The 14,959-nt window shown below is 43.2% G+C and overlaps 1 protein-coding gene across 4 annotated transcripts in view; it reads right to left on the bottom strand.

Annotated features, from left to right (window-relative positions):
- Positions 1-13,895, bottom strand: part of BTBD7 (BTB domain containing 7) — a 55,039-nt gene extending 41,144 nt beyond the window's left edge. For 2 of the 4 annotated variants that reach the window (XM_055715980.1, XM_055715983.1), the window contains exon 1: positions 13,746-13,895. The gene's annotated coding sequence lies outside the window, so the exon portion shown is untranslated. Of the gene's footprint in view, positions 1-5,321; positions 5,490-12,900; positions 13,056-13,745 lie in introns of all 4 variants that reach the window. The other 2 variants (XM_055715982.1, XM_055715981.1) reach the window with 2 other exon arrangements.
- Positions 13,896-14,959: the final 1,064 nt, after the last annotated feature.

Raw genomic sequence — 14,959 nt, 5'->3', positions numbered from 1 at the left:
TCAATGACTTTCCATTTTTTAGAAGTTCACTTGAAAGGAACATTACCTGACTTAGACACAAAACATCATTAAATCTACTTCGTAAGAAAATCAGAAGTCCTATCAAGTAATTACAGATGAACATATCCATTTAAAGGGAAAGTGAGGATAATTCATTTTAGCCAATCTAGAATAATTGCAAGATATTCTGACATACTGTAATACATTGAGAAGTCTAAAGTATTTTCAGAAAGGCCTCTTCTGAGCAAACAAAAACATGCTTTTGTTTTTTAAGAAAGGCAAATCCTCTTTGGTATATGTGAATATATCAGTTGGTTAAGACAAAAATAGGAATCTCCAAATTACATGAAAAGTCATCTCCAAAAAAGGCTTACACTGCTTTTTAAAGTAGTCTGCAGCCACTTCACCCAGTCAAATTTCACCTAAGTTTAGCTTCAGATACTCAGATTGAACACCAGCCTGGTAAGACCACTGCCCTTCTCTTTCTGTCTGTCCTGGTTTCAGCTAGGATGGAGTTAATTTTCTTCTTAGTAGTTAGTACAGTGCTGTGTTTTGGCTCTGATGTGAGAACAATGTTGACAGCACACTGATGTTTTCAGTTGTTGCTGGGTGATGTTTATACTAAATCAAGGACTTTTTGGTTCCTTGGGCCCTGCCAGCCAGAGGGCTGGAGGGGCACGGGAAATTGGGAGAGGACACAGCCAGGACAGCTGACCTGAACTAGCTAAAGAGGTATTCCGTACTATATGATGTCATGCTGAGTATATAAATTGAGGGAAGAAGAAGGAGGAAGGGGGGGACATTTGGCATTATGGCGTTTGTCTTCCTGAGTAACTGCTACACGTGATGGAGCCCTGCTGTCCTGGGGATGGCCAAACATGCCCATGGGAAGTGGTGAATGAATTCCTTGTTTTGCTTTGCTTGTGTGCACGGCTTTTGCTTTTACCTATTAAAGTGTTCTTATCGCAACCTCTGAGTTTTACATTCCTTTCTGATCCCCCTCCCCCTGGGTGAGGGGGAGTGAGCAAGCGGCTGCGTGATGCTTGGTTGCTGGCCAGTGTTAAACCATGACACTGTCTCCAGATACTGCCTGTCCTTTATTGCACCAGTATCCTCAGTCATCTGCTCCCTTCTTCCCCCATGGAAAAGGCAAGAGTGGAGCAAAAAGCAAGAATCCTCCACATGAAGCTGTCCCACCTTTATACAGCATATTTCATGGGCTTCCTATTCAAGTACCCCTTAACCGTCAGCAGGACCGTTGCTTTTTGTGGAGCAGGGCAGGGAGTCTTTCCTCTCTGCAGTTTTCACAATTCACATGATTTTATTCTATTTTCTTTGAGAGTCTCCCCCAAAGATCACCGTTTCATTGAGAAAGGGAATTCCTCCTCTTGCTAGAGCTGTGACCCAACCACAACACAAGATGCTGTTTTCAATTAGCAAGTCTACTAAGACAGGGAAATCTTGGCTCAAATCCCAACCACATGGAAGATCTGTCTCTGGATTTCAGACCTGCTGCTTTCTCACATCAAGTACCACCCCAGCGGGATATACCCCACAGTCTCCTTGTACTAGAGACATTTTCCCTTTTCTCCAAGCTCAATTATTTCACAGAAAGCCATTTACTCTGAACAAGGATCTGGGAGCTTCCCGTACACAGCAGCATTTCCAAATTCACTGCATTTCTCAGAACATGTTTCCTCTGAGAATATATTAAAGTTACTAATAAGACAATCCTAGACACTATTCACGGTACCTACACTAAGTAAGCAGCACACATCCTCTCTTAGAACTTGCTATTTTCAATTTATCTTCAAAAGAGCCTCCCTTTGATCCACAGCCTTAAGAGGAACAGTAGTAGTCTCTAGTGATGACACTGCTTGGGGTTTTCCCAACAATAGCTCCAGCAACCCCATGTCAAAGCAGACTAAAAATCTTAGATCCATGTACTTATTGACCTTCCTATATGGGTGAATTTTGTTCATAAATCAGTTTACTGATTACCTCCATCATCTTATTTTGGCTACAGTCAACTCATCCTGCCAGATAGCCACTGTATCAGTAACATCATCATCCTGAGGTATTTCTGTTGCTTGGAACCATTACCGACATAATTCCTCATTAATACAGTATTTCTGCATAATCCTCTTCCCTTCTGCATGAGCTTCTGAGATGCTTGGTGACAAAATAATATGCATCTCATCTATTTCCACTGAAAAACTCTGCTTGTTGTTAAAAGAAGCTGTTACCAATATTGCCATATATTCAAAACTATTTTCTTTACATCCCCCTCCTTAATATACCACCGTTCTTTTTGTTCTGTACAGCATCCTTTCCATGGATGCTTACACCATCACACAACCGCAGATTTAACTCACACAGCCTTTTCTCTTCGATATAACAAAAGTTTAAAGTATCAGTTGCTAGCATGATCTCTTATAAACTAAGACTACTGGATTCATCTATTTATAACATAAAATCTGGAAGGTGGAACATGGAAAGGTATGGTAAAGAACTCAAAAGATAATCTAGTCCAACCATTTCATAAGACCCATGAGGAATTTTATTAGAGAAACATTTATTTTCCTCCTTCAAGAAAGCATTAAGTCACAGCCATAAAACTGACACGTTTCAGCTACAGTTTAAACAGAGTTTCTAAAATAATAGTCACAAGCCACAACAAGTCTTGGATCCAACAAAAACACAATTCCAATCTGGATTCAAAATGCATTATTTTGTGTATGCAAAAACCAGTTGGTTCACCAACACTGTGGTTCCACGCACATTTCTTCAGCAGCAGTGCTCACCTCAACTACTATCACCATCTTCTCAAAGCTCCTCCACCATGCCAGCAACCAAACCAAGGTATTATTTTCTGCAGAATTTTTCTCTCCAGCATAATTAGCTCCCTGCACCAGTTTACCAAATGACCCATGGAACGTCACTAGGAGAGGGAAGACTAGGAATAAAAGGCTGCTTGCTCCCCACAGTCAAACACAACATGCAGTTTGACTAATACTCAGTTGGCACAGCCTTCAAAAAATAAAAATCCCCCAACATTCCTAGTCCCATGCATTCATTTCTACAGCAAAGCTGTCCCCTTTCATTCTAGCAGACATTTGGGAAGCCATGTAAGTCCTACCAGGGACCTGACTGGACCATATTTGTTTTCAGCGGATCCTCTGGGGTGGCTGCAACAGCCACTGCCCTCAAGTACAGCACCACCTCTATCTTCACACAGTCAACTGCCATTTTCAACATAAACATCTTAATGTAAGCAGGTAGCTATATGAGACTACTCTTGCAATATGCTGTTTCTCTTACATAGCTCTTAAAAATTACCCGCAGGAAAAAGATCATCTTCAAACTGTCTGCAAAGCAAGGGCACTCCTGGCAGAAACAGGCTATTGAGAGAGCACCAACTACTGCTAGGATTCACCACAGGAGTGCTCACTAGCTCAAGTGCTGTCTTCTTTGGCCTGTACTTTTCGTTCTGCATTTGTGTAGTTTGTTCCTCCTTTCAATTAGGCCTTGGTTAACCACCCTTCAGATAGCAGCCACTAAGTTACTATTTAAATAGTCATTAAATATTACTACTAAAGAGGTCCATGGGGATTGTTGCTTATCTGAAGGCATGGAAGATTTCAAATTTGCAGTGACAGAATATATGCATCTAGGTATTAGTCATACAGGGAAAAAATAAAAAGGCAAGCCTACGTGCATTTTAATATATTCCCCTCAATCCAGCAAATTCTTCCACTGATGAGAAGCAAACTGTGTATACAGGTCTCCCTGCCTGTCAGCTTTTCACAGGTACATCAGGGTGATCTGACACTACCACTGAAGTCAGACTAACAGAAGGTCCTCTCACGCTGCTGCTCCAGCCACGGGGCTTTCCTGCTTCCCCTCACACTACATACAAAGGTTTTACGATCACAGAACAAGTCACTTCAGATAGCTGATCCATCACCCCACTGCTGGAGGAGGTAACAGACAAGAAAAAGTGAATTCTTGCAGGTCGGTCTGACAGTCTGGAACAAGAACCCACAGCTGTCAACGTGAAGAGAGCACACTGTTGCTATTAAATTGCCTCACAATTCAACAAAACTATATTCTTATAGTCATCCTTTTTATTCTCTCTGAGCCTGGGCTCAGCCTCAACAAGTCACTCGAGGCTGGCCCCAGGCACACAGGCAAAGCCCCGCTTTGCAGCCGCTCTTTCCGAGGCTCAGGTTTCCCTGCTGACACTACCTTTTCCTCTTGTCTCCTAGCATCCACAGTCACTCCCAGGTCTACTCTGCTCACTGAAGCAGGCAGCAATACAAACTGGAAAATTCATCGTGCATGGGTTTTATACAACAATTGACTCATTCGAGAGCTTGTAAACTGGTTATGGACTGCTGCCACCCTGAGCAAGTCTGACATTCCTGGTAAATCCTGCAGGCTGTTTTCCTTTTATTCAGATGCTTTTAAACATACAAAACCACAACTAACATGGTGATCTTACACCTGTTTTTATAAATCAGTTATCTTTGTATATAGTAAGATTTTCACAGTTATTTAAAAGCTTGTGCATATAAAAGATTTCTCCTTTGGTTGGGCTCCTCTATGGTCAACTTAAATTCATTAGCTACAGCCGAAAATTTTAAGAGCCACGCTGACTTCAACAAGTAATACACCATAACATCTAATGCCAATAAATGTCTCTATGCCATACACTTCAAAGGCTTCAGCCATTTTGAATATGGATATTTTAGTACTTGAGAGCATGTACAGTAACAGACTATACTAATATTGCAATCCTTCCCCTCACAAGCAAACTTCAGATATTCCCATGAACTATCAGAACCCTCAAAAGTTTCACCAATAACTTTAGCCTCAGTAGTTACCTTCAGTAATTCTTACATTTAGATTCCATGCAAGTGCAGCAAGAACTAAATGCTCACTAACTTTGAGGCCTGTCCTCCCCACAAATACAGAAAACCATTTCAAATGAAACAGAAAATACACTTTCTCAATGATAAAAGCCATAAAGGAAGGAAGGAAAGGCTTCGTCAGAAACCTAGTCTAGTAGTTAGTCTACAATTAAGTTGGAGCTTTGTTTACATTTTCCCCTTGGCAAAAGGAAGTTATGTCTTCCAAATTTCCTGTAACAAGCCCTCTCTGCATTTATTTCTAAAGCATTTATTTTTTGTCCTGTAACACGAACATGCAAGTTTTACATAACAGCCAAGGGAGCATCACACAAGTTGACATAACATATTGCTCCTCAAAACAGAAGCATCAATCATTTACAAATTTAATTCAGCAGTATCTACACATACCTCATGTATGCAGACTTTTTAAGATTGCATAGTTATGAGAGACTGTGGGGTGGTTTTCTGTTCACCTACTTGCTAAAGCAAATCTGCACTTTGAGCAGACTGATCGTACATCTTAACTCTTCCTTCTCCCTCCACAAGACTTGAAGCTTTTCAGCTGTCCCAGAACATCTGAAAAAAATAGATTTTTCAAAGGAATAAAAAAAAAATTTAGAAGGAAAGCAAAAGTCTGCTGGACTATACTAATTAGAGAAGATACTCCATTAAAGCAACCCATTGCTCTTAATCTCATTTTATAACAAATTTTGTTCATCTTTCTCTTATCTGCAACTGTCCTTAATACTCTTTCACAATCAAAGCAAGGGCAAAACGCAGAAAGTCTTTGCCAGTGTGAGCTATACTTACCAAACCACCTTTGATTCTTCTGTTATTTGAAAAGTTCATCAATATATGGGAAAAATTCAATATTGCCACCAAAAAAAGCAATCTTACTTCCCTGTCTAGCAGATTATCATTCCCACTAAACTCTTCTTCCTCTACTTGCACATTCATACCCAATGAACAGGAAGAGTTTTTAGCTAGATCTTTTTTCAGAAAAAAGGTTAATTTTAACTTAAAGGAAACTAATCTTATATGTGTGGAAAAAGGGAAAAGGCAAGTTCCTTTTCCTTCCAAATTTAAAACAAGGATGAAACTCAGATTCACAAGATGTTTAAATAAGCACTCTAGTTACTGTTGAGGACTGCTAGGGCTTAATACAATTCAACCTTGATGCAGGTAAACACAAAATGTGAAATTTTCCAGTTTAATACTATAGAAAAATAAGTTGGTAGTTAAAAACAGAATGAGGGGAGAAGGGAAGAAGGAGAAAGGGAAGTAGATCCCCAAGATGGTGGTAAAGAAATATCTAGATCAGCACAAGCCTGTTAACCCAAACTGCCAAATTTTTCTCAGCAGAGAATCTTAAAGCAAGACAAAACCAATTTGATTTTCCTTAAAATGGAAAAGCCCTGAGTAGTATGGACAGATCTTTTGGAAAGTTTGCTTTAGGGCTGTACTTTGGAACAATGTAATTTAAGCCTAAAACCCAACTCAAATAGAAAATGGCTGTAGCACAGCAAAGATCTTCATTAAATGCAGTTACAGATAAGCAGCTTTGATTTAGTGCAGAAATACACATACAAGAGTCACTTTACCAGGGGTTACCAAGTCTTCAAGTTTGTGTCTAGAACTATAGAGTACTATCAGAGAGGGGATATTCTTATACTGTATGACAACCTTAACTATGCTAGGAGGATATTTAGGCATTTCAAGTTCAAATGCATATTTCCAGCATGCTTAATAAAGGACTAAACCCTACACAGATTTTGATGACCATGTAAGAAGCAGGAGGTATTTTCTGATCCAAATAATGTATCTTTTTATTTAAAGGGAAAAAAAAGCAGAAAATTATTCTTTTAAATATTATCTTTGGCTATTCAAAAAGAGTCAGTCAAGGTGGAACTCGAGAATCTGAGGCAGTAATCACACATTCTATCCAAAATTTAGATAAGCTAAATACCCAAATTACTCACGAAAACAAACTATGGAGGAGATGGACATACTCGGTAGACCGGGGCAGTGAGGGAGGGAGACAACATGACAGACTCACAGTGACACTGACCAGCAACTCCTCATTCCCTTACATTTGTAACAGTCCTGTAACACCGTGCAACAATGTATAATTACAGCGCTGCATCCAGCTCACCAGTAACAACTGCTGCCTCTCAGGAGCTGGGAGGTACTGACACCGCTTGGCTTCTTCCTCGTTCAGTATCAAGGCCATCACTACACTGAATCATACCAAACTTCCCCCCTTGAGAGTGCATTCTGTCAACTCAGCATTCTTCTACCATGCTAGCGCCTGAAGCACAATAAACAACCCATTTCAGAAACTTCCTAGAAGTACCTCCTTGCAGACTGACAAAGGGATCTTCAACTTCTAATGTCAGCATAAGCAATTTGATTGTATTTCAATGAGGTGCAGTCACTACTAGAATGACTTTAAAGAACTCCACGAACCTATTAACGTTATGGTCTCTGCCCACATTCTAGAGATTCTGTATGTATTTCACATCACCTCTCAACCATCTGATATTATGATGCCCACTACAGGATGAGCCAAGATACAGGACATCATGCTTTAATGTATTCCCATGCTTCATTAGTCTGTGATATTTTTTTTACATGGATAAATCAAAAATTCCACTATGTACATGCCTACACTCCTGCCTTCTCCAGGATGAAATTTTCTGGTCATTCAGTTTAATATCACAAGCAGCTTCAGAGGTGGTTACGTTTCTATGTATTTTAAGAAACAGACGTCTGGGTACACGAGAGAAAATCTCTAAATGCCTCCAACTTGTACAAAGTACTTCAGCACAACCTCGTATTCAACACTACAGAATTTACATGGGTGAGCCCTATAATTATCACAGCAGCAGAAAGGCTTCGAAGAGGACTTGTATCTTCTTAGACAAAGTCCAAGATCACCAAACCCACAGCAAACCCGGTTCCTCAGTTCCAACAGCCAAGGAACCACTTCCCCCCACCCTTACATTGAGAGTCATCAGGAGAACAAAGCTAAGGCAGAAGACTTAAAAAGCTGAAACAGTAAGGCAGCACCAGTCCACAAAATAGTGTCTCATTGCGTCCTGACTGGATTTGTTATTTTAGAAGGCTTTCTAGTCAGCTCTCAAGCAGCATTTCCAATATTGCCGTCAGGAGAAAAAGAGTATGAAAAGGAACTTCTGTCACTCCTACTGATTATTTTTAAAGCAATTGAAACAGTTCCGTGAGGAGTAGGTTATTCTACATACTTCATTGCAGTATGATCTGGGGGTAGCAGATGATGACAAGCAAAGCAGCATTCCACTTTCTCACTAATACAATGTGATCTACTTGGTCAGTCAAAAAAAATACTTTAATTTGCATATAAATAAGTATAATTTTACTAAGGTCTGATACCTTCACAAGACTTTGGTATTCTTGCTCTATGTATTCCAAACCTCTATTCCCATGTTGGACTATAAAAAAGAACAGTCTTCCCTGACCCAAACGAAACCCTAAAACATGCATGTGAGCACCCAGAGATACATTTTTACAGCTCTACTAATCACATATTGCTTCTCCAAGTACTGGGTCACAAAACATGCCCAATTAAAAGGCCACGCAGCAGTCACTTTAGTGTTTAGCCATCACTGCCATCAATGGAAGTGTAAAACTGCTTGACAGTTACGCTAAAATAGTTTTAACAGATCTTGGACAACGTTTCCAAATTAGAGAGGAATCTTGCATACCATCAACTAGCTTCATCTCTCTCTAAAGCACTTCCCACTAGATAACACTCAAGATTTGAAGTGATGAAAAATGCCAGAAGAGATTCATCTTAAAAGCTGCAAGTTAACATACTGAAATAATCCTATATCAAAGAGGACACAGTGGAAATAAAAAGGCTCTTTAAGATCATAGGGAATGGCAGTAACAGGGGCACTAGAAAGAGGATCTTTAGGATAAATTTAAAAAAAATAAATTATACTCTGTGCAATTTACTATAATGGACTGGGAACAGGATACGATACGATAGGTAAGAATAGCAAAGGCGGACAGAAAAAAAAAACCAACCCACAACAGTCTTTCTAATACAGGAAGAACCAAACATACAATGAAGTTGAGTGTCATTTAGACCATACAGCATGGCCACTGAATTCAGAAAAAAATTTGAGGACAAAGATCAAACAGGATTCACAAAATGATCAGACATATATATACAGCTAACAGCTACTGTTAGAATTTCAAGTCGGAAAAATTACACAAGATCTCTAGAAGATACTTCTGAAACTTAAGGAACTGATTTAGGAAGATATTACCCATAAATGTTACACCCCCACACCTTACTGGAAGTTTCTTCAGCAGTTTTGGTTGCTGCTAAGATTTTTTTGCATGTTTTATCACTCCGGTATAACACGGTAATTCCTATTTTTCATTTAGATAAATAGTTTAAACCCACTGATGACAGAAAATCCCCAACAGGCTGAACACGTGTCTGCAAGCCCACCAGTCCATTACACATTCAGTGTAATCTTGCATAACACTTACACCCAATGGAGCAATCACATCAGACTTAAATTTAATTAAGTATATAGTTATGTATGTACTTCAGTCCAACACACTTCAGGCAACACAGTCCCACCCCCAGATCCCCTTTACCTACCTGACCTTGCCTTTATACTGTGTCAGCAAATAAATTTTCCATAGCAATGTGATGACCCAGATTAAGGACCTGATCTGAAGTCATTTTCTGTTTTAGTGATTTACTTTTCAGACAGATCAGTTTCCTGCAATGCTTCAGAGTGAAGCCATGTAAACCATTCTCTCAACAGAGCTGAAGGGACAGTGCAGGACGCAGAAAAAAACAGCTGCAGACTCTAAGTGTTTACACCAATTTTGCCACCAAGCATCCATCAAAAACCTCATAGGCATCCTTGTAAAGCAACAGAGCTATCTGCCATGGTCCCAAGGACAAGGAAATTAGAGACTTCAGACCCCCTTTAGTTTCAGATGAACCTCTGACACGATCAGCTCTCTTTGAACACTGAAAACAAAACCACCACCGTCAGAGAATAAGATGAAAGCAAAATGCTAAACCTCTAAGAACTTCAGACAGCAAGGTATAAGTGTTGCATACACCATCATTGATACTCATCTCCTTCCTATCCATTTTTCCTCTTGCCTATTTCTACTCTCCCCAACACACAATTTCACTGTTTCTACATAAAACACACAAGGATTTCAGGTCTCCTAATGTAGGACCTGAATATTATGTATATTATGTATTATATAATGTATATTATACAGACCTTCTGTATAATATACATTATTATGTATAATCCATTCATTATACAGAAGGCATCATTATAATTTGCATCCTTCTTGGGAGACAGGCCGGACAGACTGGATAGGCACAAAATGCAAGACTAGCATCACACTTTGCAACTGCAGTCCCTTCTTGTTACACTTCAGGCAGACTGGTAAGCAAACATATGAAAGAACATTCTGAAAGTCTGTAATAGTTTGTGTTCAAAGATTTAAAGATACACTGACAAGCCTTATGCCTCAAAGAACCTGGGTAATGAAACAGATCAATAACTACATGACTCACTGGAAGCTCATCGAACACTCACATCTGAAGAACTAGGCTTCCCAGTCTCCACTGCATGCACAATAAAGTTTATGCATCTTTTCACACTTGTGTGAAATAACAGTACAAGGCACTGATCTGGCAACAGAAATCAAAACTATGTAAATATGTTCCAAAAAAAACCCCCCAAAAGAATTAAGATTGAAACTCGCAATTTTGCATCTAGATTTACCGTAAGAACAGTAAGATTTACCAGAAGAAATTCTCATTGGTATTAAGAACACTGCTCTTAAGAAGAAATAACTGTCTCTATAGATTTTTTTTTGTTTGATTAATGTGAACTACATGCAGTTTATGCGAGACGTCTGTAGGATGTTTTGATTCATGTTACTTTTTGTCTCAGTTGTGGCTGGCTGCCTTTCAACCTTGGTCATCACTATGCAACCATGACATTGGAACACACTCCCCTTTTCTTGCATGTCACCGGGTATATCAAGACCAAACTAGCATCAGGGTGGCAGGAGGGTCAGGGCTAGTGTCACGCCCCCTCCCAAGGCCACATGCAGGACCACAAGATACCACAACACCAATGCAGCCTGCAAAGCAGGACAGAGGAATGCATTGTCCAAGCCTAGAATTCATCCTCTACAAGCCTCTAGGATAACTGTCATCAGTGACAGCTGTAAACCTGACATCATGTGCGCAGCAACTTGATAGTCCGCTTTCAAAATGAAGACTCAATATTTTGTTAGTCTATTAATCAAGCTCTGACAGCCCCACTGAATTAAATTCAAAGAGCTGGCTGCAAAGACAGTACATTTTACTACAATTTAACAATGAGCAACATCCCTTTACAACACAAAGTTTTGAGCTTCTCAGACAAGCTTGAAAACCAAGAGGGGGAAGAAAAATGAAAAAAAAAAAACCAACAAAACAATCACTATGACAAGTTCATGCAAGTCTTCCAGAAGAGCTTATAAAAATAATTTTATTCCTTCACATATGACTCTTTGCAGATCAGTCAATGCCAGCTATAAGCATTACACCACTACTGTATCTGTGACTCAGCAAGGGAATCTGGACATATGAAGAAAATTAACTTACATTAGTAAGAGGCAAGGATTTTTAAAAAAGCCGGTAATTACAATAATGCCACAGAAAATTATCTAAGATGACTTGTGTCTGTGCTCCTTGTATGTTCAAGCGTACACAATTAGATTAGAATATCAAACCCATTCATATATCAGCTAAAGTCTGAAAGCAAGTAAAACAATGCTTTGTGCAGCCGAGCCAAAAACAAAGGATTCAATAGGGTTTTTTCATCTCCCATGAACAAAAGCAAACACCGACTGTACATTCTACACAAAATACTGGACTCTATTTCCAAGATTACCTGTATGCAGTCCAACTATGCAAGTCCAGCTTTAAATCTGAGTAAAAACCAGAGCAGTTGGCATCTTCACATTGTAACTTAGGATACAAACTTCATTTGCCCAGCCAGACATCAAGAGGTTTACATACAAGCACAGACAGCAATGTTTACATAACATTATTTGATGCAACAAAGTAGCAAGTTCTCAAATAGCTCAATTACGGTTTGGTCCGTCAACTAAGCCTAGTTTTTCCCCAAGAAGGGAGAAAACCTCACAAGCCATACCTTTTGAATACATTATCTTCATCCAGATAGCCTACAAAAGAAGCATTCAGACCTTGCCTTTTAAACACCAGTCCACAGAGCCTGTACATCACCAAGACACTTGTTCCACATCCTCAAAAATAATCTCTATAGAATTAATTTTGTAATATTGGCAACAGACTCTTAGTCGACAAGGGGAGGAGGGGAAAAAGGCGGAAGAAATATTTTCGTGAATTTCTTAAGCAAAAGGTTCAAACAGAGAGGGGTCTAAACTCACTGGATCTAAAAAAAAGAATTCCCCTTCCTGCACCTCCCAGTACAAAGAAGCATGCTGATAACCAACTAGGATGAAAGCGGTCCATGACCTATGCTTGAAACAATAAAGGAGAATCTTAGAAGACTGTCTTTCCTAACATCTTTCAGACAAAAGAGTAAGGCTTTAACTCATCAAGCTTCTCAGTGCCTCAAGAAAACGTTATGAGTGCTAAAACTATTGTCTCTGAGTTTCTGTTTTTATTTTCTCCATTTCTAAATTAAAACAGAGCATGCAGTATGTGGTAAAACCAGAGATAACCGCATCCCAGTGGTATATCTGCCAAACGCTTTAGATTTGTGTATTATATTACACTGGTTTTGAGCAAAGCCTCGAGCGCTGCCACATTCCCTAAGCTGAATTCTCACAAATAAAGCTTCATTGCATCAACACGTATGTTATTATCTTACTAGCATATTTTATGCTAGCACTAGACATGCGTGTCATCTTTTACCCAATGGCCTCAGATGGGATGGGAGAGGAGAACAAGCAGAAGCGTGAACCAAGAGCGAAGCACTATCCAACAGCAGCAGGAGTATCCCTGAGGCACAAGCAGGCACACCACCTGCACAGCTCTCCCAAGTTTCTCCAGAAACACCACGGAAACACCTATACGGAGAGGAGGAGGATGAACCCCCACGTCCCCGGGCGGCGGCAGCGCCAGGCCCGCACGAGCCGCCACGGGCCGGGCCGGGCGCACCGGGGGAGCCCCGCCGCTCCCGGCGAGCCAGCGCGGCCGCTCTCGCACCAGCCGGGGATAAGGGGCGCACGGCGGCGGCAGCGCAATCTCGGCGGCCGCTCCTGCCCGAGGCGGCTCCGACAGCCCCTCGGAGCGCTCCGCCGGGGCCGCTGCCGCCCAGCGCCAGAGGGCCACGGTGCCCCGGGCAGGCGGGGAGCGCTCCGCAGGGCAGCGGCCGGTCAGGCTGCACCAGACGGCCGCAACAGGCGCGGGGGAGGCCGCTGCCGGCGCTCCGGAACAGGGACCCCCGCGGGTCGAGCCCGCCCGCCCCCGAGGGCCGCTCCCCGCGGCGGGAGGCCTGGTGGGCGGCGGGAGCCTGCACCCCTGCCCGCCGCGGCGGCGGAGCTGCGGGCTGGGAGCGCCAAGGCGGGCGCCGGAGGAGCCCGGCCACAGCCGGCGCGGGACACCGCCGGCCCGGCGGGGCGCCCACCCGGCCCCAGCTCCGGGAGCCCCGCCGCGGGGGCGGCGGCGGTCTCACCCGCTCCCCTCTGCCGCCGTGATACCGAGGCCGGGCCCCCTCCCAGCCCACACCCACCGCGCGGCTCCCCGCGGCACCTCACCTCCGGCAGCCGGTCGCCGCCGCCATCCTCCCCGCTCAGCACTACCCGCTCCCTCCCGGCCCCGCTCCGGCCGCCGCCATTTTGATCCAGAGCCCCAGACTCGGCCGGGCAGAAGGAGCGGGCACGGCGCCTGCGCAGCGCCGCTGCGGCGCCCGGGCCACGTGGTCCGCGGGGGAAGGGGCGGGCGGGGGCGGGCTGCCGGGGGGCGGCCGGCATGGCGGGGGGGCGGAGGGCCGCTGGGGGCGCGGCTGCGAGCGGTCTCGCCGCCGGTCGAGGCTTGTCCCTGTCACAGCCCCGGTGTGGGGACAGGGGGACGGCGACGCGTGATGGCAGCCGTGCCAAGGGGGAGCTGACGCTCGGGGCCCCTCGGCAAAGCGGCCCGAAGGCGTTACTCTGGGAGCCTGCACGGGGTCCAGTCAGCCCGGGCCTCGCCCGCCAGCCGGGGAAAGGGAGGGCGGGCAGGGCAGGCGGGCAGGGCCGTGGGGCTGTCCCAGAGCGGAGAGGCGCCAGCCCGCAGGCCTGGCGGCGTGAGGGGAAGCGGAGGCCGCTGGGGAGACCACAGCACTGCCGCCAGCCCCCCCGGCCACCAGCCCCCCGCACCCCTGCCACACGTGCTTTGCTTGCTCTGTGTGACAGGTCTCACAAGCTGCTTGTAACCAGGTACAGAGCTGCCTGCAGTATGAAGCGTTTTGTCAGCGCACATTCTTTTTGTACTTGAGACTTCGTTAAGCAGCTTACATTAAGCATATGTTTAGCTCCCTGCTTTGCCACACTGCTAGGAGCTTGTTGGAGACAGGCCACAGTCAGATTCCGGTTTTATTGTTCATGCTAGGAATATATACTTGTCACCTGGAAAGAAACTCCCACCACCTTCCCCATTTCTGATAACCTCTGTCTATATCAGAAATTAGTATTTCACACATCTAGGTGAAAGTAGGTGCCAGCAATAAAAATGCTTGTAGCTCTTCCCACCATTGCTGTTGCCACTCCTGCTACATTTTCTTCAAAGAAAGGCACGTGTAGGTGCAATCAGGATCAGAACGTAACAGCCAACATGTCTATAAAATCACTGTCTTCTAAATCAGAGAAAGTGACCAAAAATACACATCCAAGTTTTATTAGAACAATAAAACCACATTAAGTAAATCAAACTACTTGTGCTGTCTAAAAGAACTAAGCACCATGTGTCTATATATGAGAAGATCTGAGAAAAG

Source organism: Falco cherrug, chromosome 7 (assembly GCF_023634085.1).
Source record: "Falco cherrug isolate bFalChe1 chromosome 7, bFalChe1.pri, whole genome shotgun sequence".
Lineage (NCBI taxonomy): Eukaryota > Metazoa > Chordata > Aves > Falconiformes > Falconidae > Falco > Falco cherrug.
This window is presented reverse-complemented; position numbering and strand designations above follow the sequence as displayed.